At 35.1% G+C, this 13,293-nt stretch overlaps 1 long non-coding RNA gene across 1 annotated transcript; it reads left to right on the forward strand.

Annotated features, from left to right (window-relative positions):
* Positions 1-1,280: 1,280 nt before the first annotated feature.
* Positions 1,281-6,386, forward strand: LOC109366474. Its single transcript, XR_002112798.1, has 3 exons — positions 1,281-1,341; positions 4,666-4,914; positions 5,012-6,386. It is a non-coding gene; the product is annotated as an uncharacterized LOC109366474 (long non-coding RNA).
* The last annotated feature ends 6,907 nt before the right edge of the window (positions 6,387-13,293 follow it).

Consider the following 13,293-nt stretch of genomic DNA (forward strand, 5'->3'; position numbering starts at 1 on the left):
CTTTCTTGCTCTGATCCTTTAATGAAAAATATATTCCTGTTTCAATCCTTGCCATGATAGTTAAAAAAAAACACTTTTATAACAATCTTCAAAATGCATTTAGCTTTCTACATGAATATCAGAGGCTAAAATATCTTTTAGTGTGTTTGTCTTTTCAAGTATAGATGGGCCTGATTAGAGCTTTTTGCTGAAATATCTCTAATGGTAAAAAGGTCACATTTAAAATATTGACGTACTGTAATCTGGAGGAAGGAATCACAAAGGAATCTAAAAGTAATCTGGAATATACCAACAATGAATATTTTTCTTGAAGAGTGAGTCTACTGAAAGATTTCCACTTACTTGCAGGTAAATTTTTTTATAAAAGAAGTCATGAATGCCTAGGCTAGCTTGAATTTGAGCTGAAAAAACTTACCTCTGTCACAGAAGTATTATTCACATTTACACTGTCTCACTGTCTGCATTCACAGGGAGGCTGTAAGAAAGAAGTAGACACTCTTTAGCAGGGTCTGTTGTGATAGGATAAGGAGAAATGGTTTCAAACTAAAAGAGGGAAGATAAGGAGGAAGTTTTTTGCAATAAGAGTGGAGAAGTACTGGAACAGGTTGCCTAGAAAGGTGGTGGGTGCTTCATCCCTGGATACACTCAAGATCAGACTGAATGGCTCTGAGCAATTGGATCTAGATGTACGTGTCCCTATTCTTTGCAGGGGAGATGGATTGGATAACATTTAGAGGCCCCTATCCAACTCCAACAACTCTATGATTCTAGGATTTTATAAAGTTCATCTCCTAATGCAGTCTCTTTGTGTAATTGTCTGTGTCTTATGGTGACATAACAGAGATCCTGCTGTTCAGCTAACAGACCCCTTGTAACACCTGCATTTCTCTGCAACATGCCACAGTGATTGATTACTCTCCTGAAGTAGGCTTTATTTATTCTAGAGCTAAGGACATTGCTATACTATACCTAAATAGCCTCCATCCTTCACAGCTCTGTCTTAGCAGTTCCAGCAAATTAAAGGATTACTGTCTCCATACATATGTAGATCCTTAACCCTGATAAGAGTTTCAGTGACTAGATCTCATCAAAGCAGATACACAAATAAACAGCATGTAATTAATGCTATATACTTTTGTATGGTTATTGACAGGTCATGGCCTGAGCCAATGATTGAGCACCAGCTGAGAAGGCGGGGCTAAACCAGGAGCTCAGGTGCAAGCAATGCACTTTAATGGGGAGAGGTGGACCCTCCTCCCTCTCATTTAAGGGTTAGCAGCCAAAGGAGTAGCTTCTGTGGAGGTTGTGCTCTTCTCAAGTTACTTCTGGTTGTTGGAAAGGGTGGGATACTTTTTCTTCTTCATCATCTTCCTTTGCTCTGTAGTACTTTGTAGTACTTGTATCCCAGTGGAAGATGCTTTTCTTTGCTCTATAACTTTCTTATATCATAAATGATATTAGTTTGTTCTTTTCCTAGTTGCTGTACCTTTTGCCATGTGTTAGTCTCTTTTTAGTTTTGGGATTTTTAAAGTTCTATTTATAATTAATGAGAAGAAAGTTACTAAAAAATTCAAAGATTTCTCAGTGAAACTAATGGGAATTCTTTCACAGGGCCATGTAAGTACATGGTTAAAGATGGCAATGTTAAACCAGTAATCTATTTGATTATTGCATGATGCTTCTAATAGATGATCCCATCCTTTGACATCTTTCATATATAATGATGTAGTTCCAGTTAAGCGTGATGAATGTAATTCCTTGGAATTAAGAAATGTTTTTTCTTTCATGTAAAACACTCAAAGATGTTCTCCATATTCTCCAAAACATTTGAACATTCAAAATAAGAACTGATAAATTTGTAAAATTCCTGACTGATCCAGGAATTCAAAAAATATTCTCAAATAGCTTTCCATACTGCTGGTATTGAACATAATCTTTTCAAAGCAGAGAATTTACCAGTGATTTAGTGAGGAAAAATTCTCATTGCTAGTTAGCTTCAAAATAATTTTCCCTAGAGACTTACTCACCAAGGATTTCTCAATCATGAAGCTAGTATCGTTTGCTAATAGCATATGAAGGTCAATCCTATTAGAAAGATTTTGTTTCATTCTGCTAGTTAAAATGGTACTCTTTGAGGCTGACAATCAGTATGAGACAGTTTTTGACTAATGAAGAGTTTCCTAGGTGTCTGGCTTCCAAATTTTAATAAGGCAAGCGGGTACTTTGTCTTTATTGCAGAAACCTATTAAGTCTGGTATGTTAATTAACCTGTTTTGAAACTATCAGATTCTGTACACTTGGCTGGTACAAGGATATATGTTTTCAGAGTTCTGTTTTGGAGATTAGGGAAGATAGTAGAGTAGCCACTATCTACTGACTGGATGATTTTTTTTCTGCATGCAAAAATGTATCCATAAAGAAGGTTGTAGAATCTAAACTTACATTCAGCTGTTAATTCAAAGTGTAATAGAATCGCACCTAAAAATTGATGAAAAGATAGAGATTAAATAATTTCATGAAATCAGTTCTTCTTGTTGCATTTCAGAATGAGACTAAAAGTAGTTTGTGAATGGCAAAGAACAAGTGTGAGCTGAAACTGATGCAAGAGACTCTGGACAGATGGATGAAACACTTATACGTATCTAAAACAGTTTTAATAAGACACCAGATTTTCTTGTGTAGGAAAGAAAGGAGTAATACAGGGCTACCACCTCCTTCTTTCTCTTAACATTTTAGACAGAGGTTCCAACTCAATATTTCATGCTGCAGTTCTGGTATAATGTAAGTTTACAAGCAGTATGAGCAGATGAATATTTATCACTGCGTATAATTGAGAAAGCAATTATAGTTACCATCTATTCCACGTTGTCCATGAGTATGTTCTGTCTCTATGGTAAATATGCAGTAACTTATTCCAAAACCCTATGATCGGGAATAAGCTGAGATTTCAGGTGTCACAACTTATCAGAAGTGCGAGTCAAAACTGTGGAGCTACTCAGAGAACAAAATATCAGCAGGAAGATAAAATTTCAGTGAGCCAAGCTGAAATAAAAAAAAAACCCACACTTGCCTTTCTGAGACATCAGATAAACCAAGGAAGAGCAAGGTGAGAATTGTCTTTGGCGGCTTATTAGGGCTGAGTCTGTGTTGGTCTTTGAGATGTCTGGCACACTAGCCTCCATTTGTCTCAGACCCTTGTCCAGTATGTGTGCTGATTGCAAATAAGTCATAGCATCTTCAGCAAGAGCAAGTAATCCTGTAATAATGCTGAGTAAACAAAAAAAATAATAATACTGTATCTTAGGAATGCATCTGATGTCTGTGCTGCCATTCAGAACAATTGTAAGAAAACATTATTCAGCCATCACTGAAGAGCAACAATAACTTAGTAAACATAGTCATTGCTTGAAAGCATTAGATCAGTGTTACACAACAGTCAGAAGAGGTGAAATATTTTCCAGAGTTGACATTATTGCTAAACTTAAAGGTAATTCATTTCTGTGTTAAAGATATAAATACCATGCACTATTGATTTAAAAAATACGTGTCTTGAAATGTTGCTCCTAAGCATTCAAAAATCTAGTAATGAACTGAAATAATGTTTTTAGCAGTTTGTATATAGTACAAGGTCTCACCTCAAAGTAATGCCTCTTACTTTATTATGCTGGCCCTTGATGTCAGAGATGGATGTTTGTGGTATGGTAGCAGAGGTTGAACTTTCCTGCCAACATTCCATTACATTTTGTTGCTGTGTGACAGATGGTAGCTTGGGGGCAGTCCAACAAGATGGTGTCTCACATGGAAGTGCACATGAAGAAAAGGTGTAGAACTGAATTCCTCCATGCAGAAAACATTATAGTTGATACTTTTTTCTACAAAATAGTGTCCTTTGTATCTGTTGTAATTTCCACGGAAATAAATAGGAGGCACTGCTTTCAGAGCAGCCCACGTATTTATTGGAGTATAGTTATGGAAAGCAGCTTGTCAGAAGTTAACTTTTTGCATGGAATTTCATCATCTACTCAGAAATATCAAGATTTAATTAAGTAATTAAGAGCTAATACACGAGCTCTATATGTTCACTGCCCAAGAAGTTTGGCTAGACTAAGGACTAGATTCAAAAGACAGTGGGTAGATACTGGACAACAATCAACAGCATGAAGTTCTTAAAAAAAAAAAATATATATATATATATAATGCATGGTGCTGCACCTAGGACAAAGCAATGCTGGACACAAGCACAGATGAGAGATAAGTGTCTGGGGAGCCACTCAGTAAAAAGGGTCCTGGGGGTGACGGTGACAGACTCTGCATGAACCAGCAGTATGCCCAGGTAGTCAAGAGGGCAAAATGTATTTTGGGGTGCAATAAGTTCTGCACAGCCAGCCAGTCAAAAGAAGTGGTCATCCTGCTGTACTAAGCATTGGTGTGGCTTCACCTTGACTACTGCATGCAGTTCTGGGCTGTCAAACACTGTAACAGGCTTCCTAAAAAGATGGTCAATGACCCATGGCAGATAGTGCCCTAAAGGTGCTTGGACAATGTCCTCAGTAATATGCTTTGACATTTCATTAGGCTTCAAGTGGTCCAGAAGTTGCACTAGATGATCTTTGAAGGTCCCTTCCAACTGAACTATTCCATTATATTATAATCCTTTCTTCACAGGATAACCTCAACCTGCTCATTCTAACAGAGGAGCCTGTGGGTAGCTCTCACCTCAATATCTGCAGAGAAACGACCTGAGTGATCTAAGTTGTATCTAAAAGTGTAGCAAGAAGTTCTCATGTAAGCGTCCTTTATGAATGCTTCTAATAAAATTAATTAGTAACTGGAATGACCAACAGTGAAAGCTCCCCATAGCCAGGATCTGCTCTGGAGAAATACCTGCTGCTTCCATAGCTGCACAAATGTAAGGTATTCAGAATCTGAAGATTTACTCACTATATTTGCTTTCTTAGTCTGTCTTATTAAAACAGTTTTTAAGCCATTTGTTTCCAAACCTTCTCAACAGGTTCCAGGTGGACCCTGCACCACCTCTCTCCCTCTCTTTCTCCTTGACTCGCAGTGATGCAAAACAGAAGCATTCTATTCAGTTCAAGGAAAGAGATGATCAATTGCTGGAATTTATCTTTTGCTGTTCTTTTACTAATTTTTACTAATTCTTACTGGATGGCTTTACTAGTACTTTCTGGGTGTGCTCTTTTCTCAGAGGATTGAAGAACTAAGCCACCAAGAGGTGCACAAATCCTTTTCAGTGACAAGAAACTGAATAAGTGAAGCGCTTCCAGATGACCCCTGTTTCTGTGCCTTCTCTTGTCACAGAAAAGTGCTTCAAGAGCCATTCATCCGTGCAAACTGGTACCAAGACATGACTCCATTTCAAAGCATCTGACAACAGTCATTGCTGTCTTCTCTCCAGCCTTTAACTGTCACCAGACACTGCTGTCTCAGGTAGAAGTAAAAATGAAAAGAAACTGAACCAGAAAAAAACCTCTACTTTGCATGTCCACCTTTATGCAAGATGAGAAGCAGTATCTCTGGGCTCTGAGCATACAGGATGTGTAAGAAGGAGTCACAAACTTTATTTCAGAAGAGAGCAGCAGCAATTCTGGTCCTCTTAAATGCAGTAAGAACAGCCCCACATTCCCCTGGAAGGAATTAAAGGAGAGAAAGAAATTAAAAAAAAATAATCAGAAAGATATCAGAAAAGGAGATGGAAAGTTGTTTTAATGTTATTCTTATTGTTTCTCACTACTTGGATCTGTAATTAAATGCTTATTTTTATTGATATTAAATTATGCTATTTTTCCTAAATTGAATCTATTTTGCCCATAACACTAACTGGTAAGTGATATCCCTGTCTGTAGCTCAATTTTCTCATGTCTGTTCATCCCACTTTCTACCACCATCTTGTGGAGGGTGCTGAAGAGAGCAGGTGGGTGGGAGTTTAGCTGTTAGCCAAGACTAGCCCACTACAGATGGCAAAGCCATGATATAGTCCAAAGCACGTTCCTAACACAGACTGATGAGAAATCATGTGAATGTACACAATGGGGCACTGACAGAAAAGAAAAGTCCATACCAATTTTATTCAGCTCTGACTCTTTTTGTGTAAAAGTTGGAAGAAGTCATACCAGTCACAACAACTATTGTTCCTGCTTTTCAAACCATTATGCACATTAATTCCAAACTACATTCTGATATCAATGTCCTTGCCCTATTTATATCACACAGGCTCTCCTTGTATTTACCAAACTTCTTCACCTAATTACCTTTTGTCACAGCTCCTTACTCTGTACCAACATTCTGCCCTGCTTACCTGCTCTTTTATGGTCAACATCAGCTTTTAGTAACAAGATCTGGGAAGTCTTTTAAGGCTATTGCTTTAGTAAAACACTTATATAATGCAAATGCTGAACTGTGCATTTAGCAAGATGTTTATTGTGTGTCAGTTTTTTTTTTTTCTAGCATTTTGATTTTGTAAGAAAGACTAATTATTTTTAACTGGTTTTTTTTCCCCTGTAGGTTTTGTGTCTATCTTAATGGACTGATTTAAAAAAAAAAAAATCATACTAAGAGATTTTATCCAAGTTACAGTGCTGCCTCTCGAATTAGCAGGACTAGTTTCAAGAGAACAAGGTGTTCTGTGCTTGGATATTTAATTCTAAAAATAGGAGAGTTTGGTTTCTACAGATTTTCTCATCCCTGACTCATACTTAACTATACTCAAGATCTCTCCCTTTATGTTTTCTTGCTAAGAACTCAGGTCTGTGAGTATCTGAGAGAAAGGATAGGAGAGTTTTAAAGTACTTGATATTTGCCAAGTCCTAGGCATAAATTAAACTCTGTAATTTCAGAAAGAACTCATTCTATCAGAAGAAAAAATATTAGCACTATTGAACTTTGTTGATATGCAGCCACGTTAATTCAAATAGCGAAATGAATAACAGTTTAAGCTATCATCTAAGGTATTCAAGTTGGTTTCATAGTCATTTTAGAGAAGAATTTATCTTTAGGAAGCATAGGGTATTCTAAATTTGCTATATGTAATGGGAGAAGTAGATTTCAGTAAATAAGATCATTTATAATTGATAAATTTAAAATCTGGTTCCTTGGAAAGTATGAAATGTTTCTGCTTCTTGTTTGATAAATGTTACAGCAGTTAAATTACTCTGCAAATTTATATGCAGGACTCACAGTCGCTAATTGGAATCTGAAAACATCAGACGCTGCTAGCAGTAGACTATTTCTGTACTAAGTAATAGGATTATTGAAAACTCTGTCCTTACGTATTGTATTCAAGGAGAAAAGCCATGAAAAATTTAAAGGCTTAATCTAAGCACAGTTAGAAATTTATTGCAATTCTTGGACTATTTTATGTAGATCAGTAAAATGAGCTATTGATGTGAGTAACAAATAGGGCATAAAGAGAAAAAAATGAAATGAGAGTAGCCTTTAGTTTATCTCACTGCATAGCAAGTACATTCTATTCTGCATATATACATTTTGGTTCATAAAATTCAAAAGTAAAAAGTGAATATAAAACATATATAGCATGTTGAATTTAAGTCAATAGAATAGATTTTGTAATGGAGAGGTACAATACTAATATGAACTATTTGTTTCACGGATGTTTCCAAAATAAAATATTTCATCAATTATGGGTGTTAATTATAGTACTCCACAGCACATTACAATGGGGTATCATAATGTTATTTTTTTCCTCAATCAAAATTAAATATATATATATATAAATATATATATATTTATGCTTATTTCTTAATCTTGTTGCTTAAATATAAAATTGTGTTGGTATTCTCCTTTGGAAAACAAAGTTTCCAACAAGGTACGTTTAGAATGATAATTTTGCTCATATTCTTTCCAACAAAGTAGTCCACGTTCCTTTATGTGTTTGTAACATCAAATCACAATACTTAAGAATCCTTGATAGAAAGAGAAATACTTCATGGAGCATTAATTTTAAAACTTGGTATTAAAAAACAATAACAGGAATAAAAACTTTTTCATGATTTAAAGTGTAATTTTTATTTCTTATCAATTTATAAAATATAACTTTAGTCAGTATCCCTATCTGAAGATGATTTTAAACTGAGAATTTTCATTAAGAGCAATAGCATCATTTAACGAACAAGATTCAAACGTGATTGGTTTTTTTTAGACAGAAGATTACTAAATTAAATACAGAAAAAACACTGATGATTCTTTGTAGGATATGCATTAATAACAAAACAAATACACTGGGATAAATTTCAGGCCAAGAAGGCCAACAAGATATCAATATTCACTATTTTACGAAACATATTTGAGCGGGATTCTGTGTAAATTGAGAACACTTTGCATTCATTAACAGTGAATAGAAGATATTTTAAAGTTGAAAGATTTATTTCTAATAAGAAAGTAAACTCAACTCATTTTAGATACAAAGTGCTTCTGAAATAGATATTTATCATCAGGATTAATTTTCAATTTTTGTCATTGTGAAAGTTGGTCTAATTGTTTCTTTGTTTGGTCATAACTCTAGAGGAATTTAAATTTTGTCTGGATGGACTATGAAAAAATCAAACTGTTCTAGAGGCTCCTGAGTCTTTACTTTCACCATCCAGCTTCCTAAGTCAATTTATTTTCTTACCTGTAAAACCATGATGATATACATGGAGAAAAGTTTTCAAAAATACTCTGAAAGCTTAGATTATTCTGGAGCTAGGTGACTTCAGTCTTTAGAAAAAAGTGGTAGCAGAAATGCCTGACCGTATACTGCCTTTTCTTTGCCTCGTATACCTCTCCTTCACAGGTGATCCAACATGTATACTCTTCTGAATAAGAGCTTGAGGAGCCACAGTACATAATTTGATCTGATTGTAAAACAACCAGAGCCTGACCATCGCCCACAAGGAACATGGCACTGAGACAACGCAGGCGAAGTTCAGCTTTGCCTATTCAGATTCTAGCATTATTATCGATTCAGTGATTATCCCTGGTTATCATGCATATCTTGCCTCATCAGTGCAACTATTGCACAGGCTGGTTATGTTACAGACTGCCTTTGTAATTGTCAAGGACATTTATTAGCTGTATGCCAAACAAGAAGCTGAATTTCTATGCCAAGTCTTGCAATTAATTAGATCCTCTTGTGTGATTTCTTTAATGCTAAACAGTAAGTGTAAATCCTGATTTAACACCTTCTAGTTGTAAATAAGTGCTTCTATTGGCTTTTTGGACCTTTAAATCATATGAATAGCTGTAGAAATTATTAGCACTATTTTATTACAGTGGAGATGCAATTTACTTCCTCTTTTTCCATTTTAGCAATGTTTATCATCCTATTCAAGTTGGAAGTGCTTATTTAAATAGCATATAAAAAAAACTGGAAAGATGTGTTATTAAAATAAGAAAGATGATCTCTATTTTCAGGACAAGCAATATAAACATTTATGAAGAACAAGGAAGATTTAATTGAAACTAAAAATTTGGATAGAAAATTGAATGATTTTTTTTATTTATTTATTAGTAGACAGTGAAGCTGACAGGTCAAATGCAGAATTCATTCTAAGTTTAAATAAATTAATAGACATACTCTAATGCAGAAATGATCTCTATTTGGTATGAATCTTGGTGGTACAGCAGGGTTGAAAAGGTCTTCCTAATTCAGCAGCCAATAAAACAATTCACAAGTGAGATGAATGAGCTCCCTTTTGCTGCATCATATGCTTAAACACTGAACAAGCTACTAATGCTACAAGAGACTTACCATAGAGGAATCAACTGTAAGTATTCTTTCATTTTGTTATTCCTTAGATAATTTTCTAGAGGCTGGACTGTGTGGTGGGGGAAAAAAAAAAAAAAAAGAAAGAACTCTCTTTTAGCTAGTTGTTTGAGGCCAAAAGATAAGAAAATTAGAAGAAAATCTGGTAAGAAAAATCAAGATGAGAATACATAGAGTCCTTGGAGTCAAGGTATTCTTATTCAAATGTGTATGTATATATCTACACGATAGACAAATCAAAATAGTATTATTCTGCCTGTCCTCCATGCAGGAATTCTTTGGTTTTCAGCAATGTTGAACATAATGCTAGTTGTTTCCCATGCTGTTTTATTCACCAATTTAAATTCAAATTATGAATTCTTTTGAGAGAGAATTATCTTGTTATTACATGTTACCACATTTAGTACAGTGTATCCTTGAACTTTAGATCACATTCCTAGCCAATCCCTGAAATGTGAATGCTCTTAATGAATCTCTGAATTCCATTAAAAATGTAATTGTCTGTAATGTGAAATCATTTAGTAATTTTTCTATGGACAAATTAAGCAGAATTCATGTTGTTGTCAAAATATGCTAACGAATAACTAGACATGCTGATAATTAGGAAATGATTAAGAGGTACAAATGCCGAAATGATATTCTATACTCATGAGCAGAAATCTTAGAAGCTATATAACTTCTGAGCTGATTGATTTACTGCTCTCTGAGCAATGTCTCAGCTTAATCTAGCCATGTCCCTTTTGGACCATTGCAAGGCAGAATTAGGCAGTCCTAGGAAGTCATGTCAGGCTGTGTAATGTCTTCAGAGTGAAGCAATAACTAGTGAAAAAGGCAGGGTACTGTGTTTAAAATATTGCTAAGGTCTAGAAACAAGGCAGGCACACCTTCTACTAGACCAGATTGCCCAAGGTTCCATCCAGTCTGATCTTGAAAACCTCCAGGGATGGACCATCAGAAATTTCTTTAGGAAAACTTTTCCAGTGTCTCATCACCATCATAGCAGGAATATTTTATCCACGACAAAAATTATGAGAGCACAAATACAAAAAATGCAATAACAGGATACTGTTAATCCAGGTGCAAAGGCAGGAGTCCTGTTTTATTGCACAGAATCCAGATTCCAAATGTATGCAAAACCTGAGTATGTGCATTAGTATGGAATTCTGAAATTAATAATATATCATTTTTTTGGTAGAAATTACACTCCAACCATCTATTGGAATGCAAAGAACCATACAAGAGACACTTCTTGTCACTACTGCAGGAAGAAAAATTTGTGTTTACTAGCTGATAAATTGTAGTGCAAATAGCTATGCTAAAACTAAGCAAAACTTATTTTAAAATCACCTGCCTAAGCCAAGACACAAGTATGTAACCACATCAATTCAAATATTCATCTTCTGCCTCAGCTGATGAAGATGAGATTGCAAGGAAAACCTTCACTGAAGGAAATAACCTGATATGTCATTGAGCCACTGTACTGAAAATTTGTACATGGTTTAACAGAATTTTCACACATTTTATTCAGAGTAGCATGCTTCAAATTGATTTAGTGTGCTACCACAATTCACTGCAGAGACACAAATTATGGTCATGTGATTATTTCTTCCATTGCAAACAGACTATATCACAAATTCAAAATTGCAAAATTTTCTTTGATTATTTGAGATGGAAAGAAAAAAAAAGTTTTTGGTACAGTTGTACAGGAAATACTTGAATGAAAGGTTTTGAACTGATTCATGGTTATTTAAGGATAACGTCTACTGTATACACATTTCTGGGAATTTGATTGTTAATTATCATAGCAGTTTTCCACATGGTACTGTACATAAAATATTTCTTGAATTTTTGTCATCAAAGTTACTTTTACATTTATCATAGTCATACTTGTCTGGATTTTAATAGACTTCTCTGCAGTACACTTGTAATAATAGATTTTTCTTTTATTTTTATGCATTTGTTCTTCTTAATTCCTGATAACCACCACTGTAGGTTTTTTTCACTTAAGTGAAGGAAAAGAACTTAAGAAGTACTGGGAGTACAGAAAAACCTTCATCCTGCCAGTGAGGGTCATAATTTCTAGAGATTACTAACCGTGCATTGCTGGAGGGAAGGGATGGGACCCAAAGAGTCTCATTTTGCGCTTTTCCTACTCTATGATCAGGAAGGTAAACATTCCAATATTCCTACATTTCTAAACGGATTTGTTCAAGGAGAGTTAGGATGGTGCTAAAAGTAATTTTGGTGTTTCTGAGTCAGCTGGGCTTCAGTTTGTTATATAGGAGACCTCAGAAAATTTTTTTCATACAGTTTTTATGTCTCAGAGGCTCAGGATAAAAGAACAAAACAAAAGGTAAGGTTTCGAAGAACTATTAGACACTGTCCCAGTTTCCAGCCAAAAGCTGACATGAACTTGGAGGGTTGAATGAAATGGAACTCCTGTGCAGCCAGCCAACATCATGAACCAGCTTTCCTTTCGTTAATAACATGGTCTATCATTCTGCCTGGTTTATGCATATCAGCAAAGTTATACTTCCTCTATAACCAGCTGCTGCTTCCTTGGTAAGAGGCTTTTACAAAGCTCACTTCTGTTCAAAATTAATATTGATAAATAACTGCAGGAAATGGTGGTCTGCTGAAATCCAGTATCTGCACATATTTTTTTGAGATGGCTGTGATGTGTTATAGTGTAGCCTTTTCTCTAAGTATTAGGTCACTAAATAAGTGGCAATCATTTATTTTTCTATTGAAGGAATTTTTGAAGTGAGATTCCATATAAGAGGATTTTCTATTAACAGACCTAAAATCACAATATTTCTCGGTGCAATGGAATGAAAATGGTAGTGAAGGGGAACATTTTTCACAGTATACTCCAAGTCATCCTATTCTGACATGACAGCAAGAGCTGAGAGTGATTTGAGAGTGAAGCTGTCTCAGACCTCAGGCTTTGAAGTGTATGATAAAATACCTTCTTTGAGTCTTAGCACTGTCTATTCATCTCCCTAAGCTAAGCTTTTGAGACACTGTGAATTCAGCTTGTTCCTCTCCTGTGAGCTGTGTTAAATAAATTCTGCAGGTTTACTGTGGAAATACATCTGCAGATATGCTACAGATTTAGTTTTAACCCTAACATACTAAGATACTTGTTTTACATGTTTGCCTGAAAATGACCATGGAACTGTGATCACAGAACAAGTCAATAACAAATCTTCTGACCAGGTCTTCTTTCTCCTGGAAAGATGTACTGAACTGTTCTTTTCTTGCTTTTCACCACATGAATTCCACAGTCATAGTTCACTGGGTTTCATTCATTCTCCCACTGAGAATGATGGAAAAAAAAAAGAAAAGAAAAGAAAAGAAAAGAAAAGAAAAGAAAAGAAAAGAAAAGAAAAGAAAAGAAAAGAAAAGAAAAGAAAAGAAAAGAAAAGAAAAGAAAAGAAAAGAAAAGAAAAGAAAAGAAAGATTACTTTTGTAGTCAGACTCGAAGCCTGGTGATACTTTCATAAGGT

The sequence above is a fragment of the Meleagris gallopavo genome, chromosome 2 (assembly GCF_000146605.3).
Source record: "Meleagris gallopavo isolate NT-WF06-2002-E0010 breed Aviagen turkey brand Nicholas breeding stock chromosome 2, Turkey_5.1, whole genome shotgun sequence".
NCBI classification, from domain to species: Eukaryota; Metazoa; Chordata; class Aves; order Galliformes; family Phasianidae; genus Meleagris; species Meleagris gallopavo.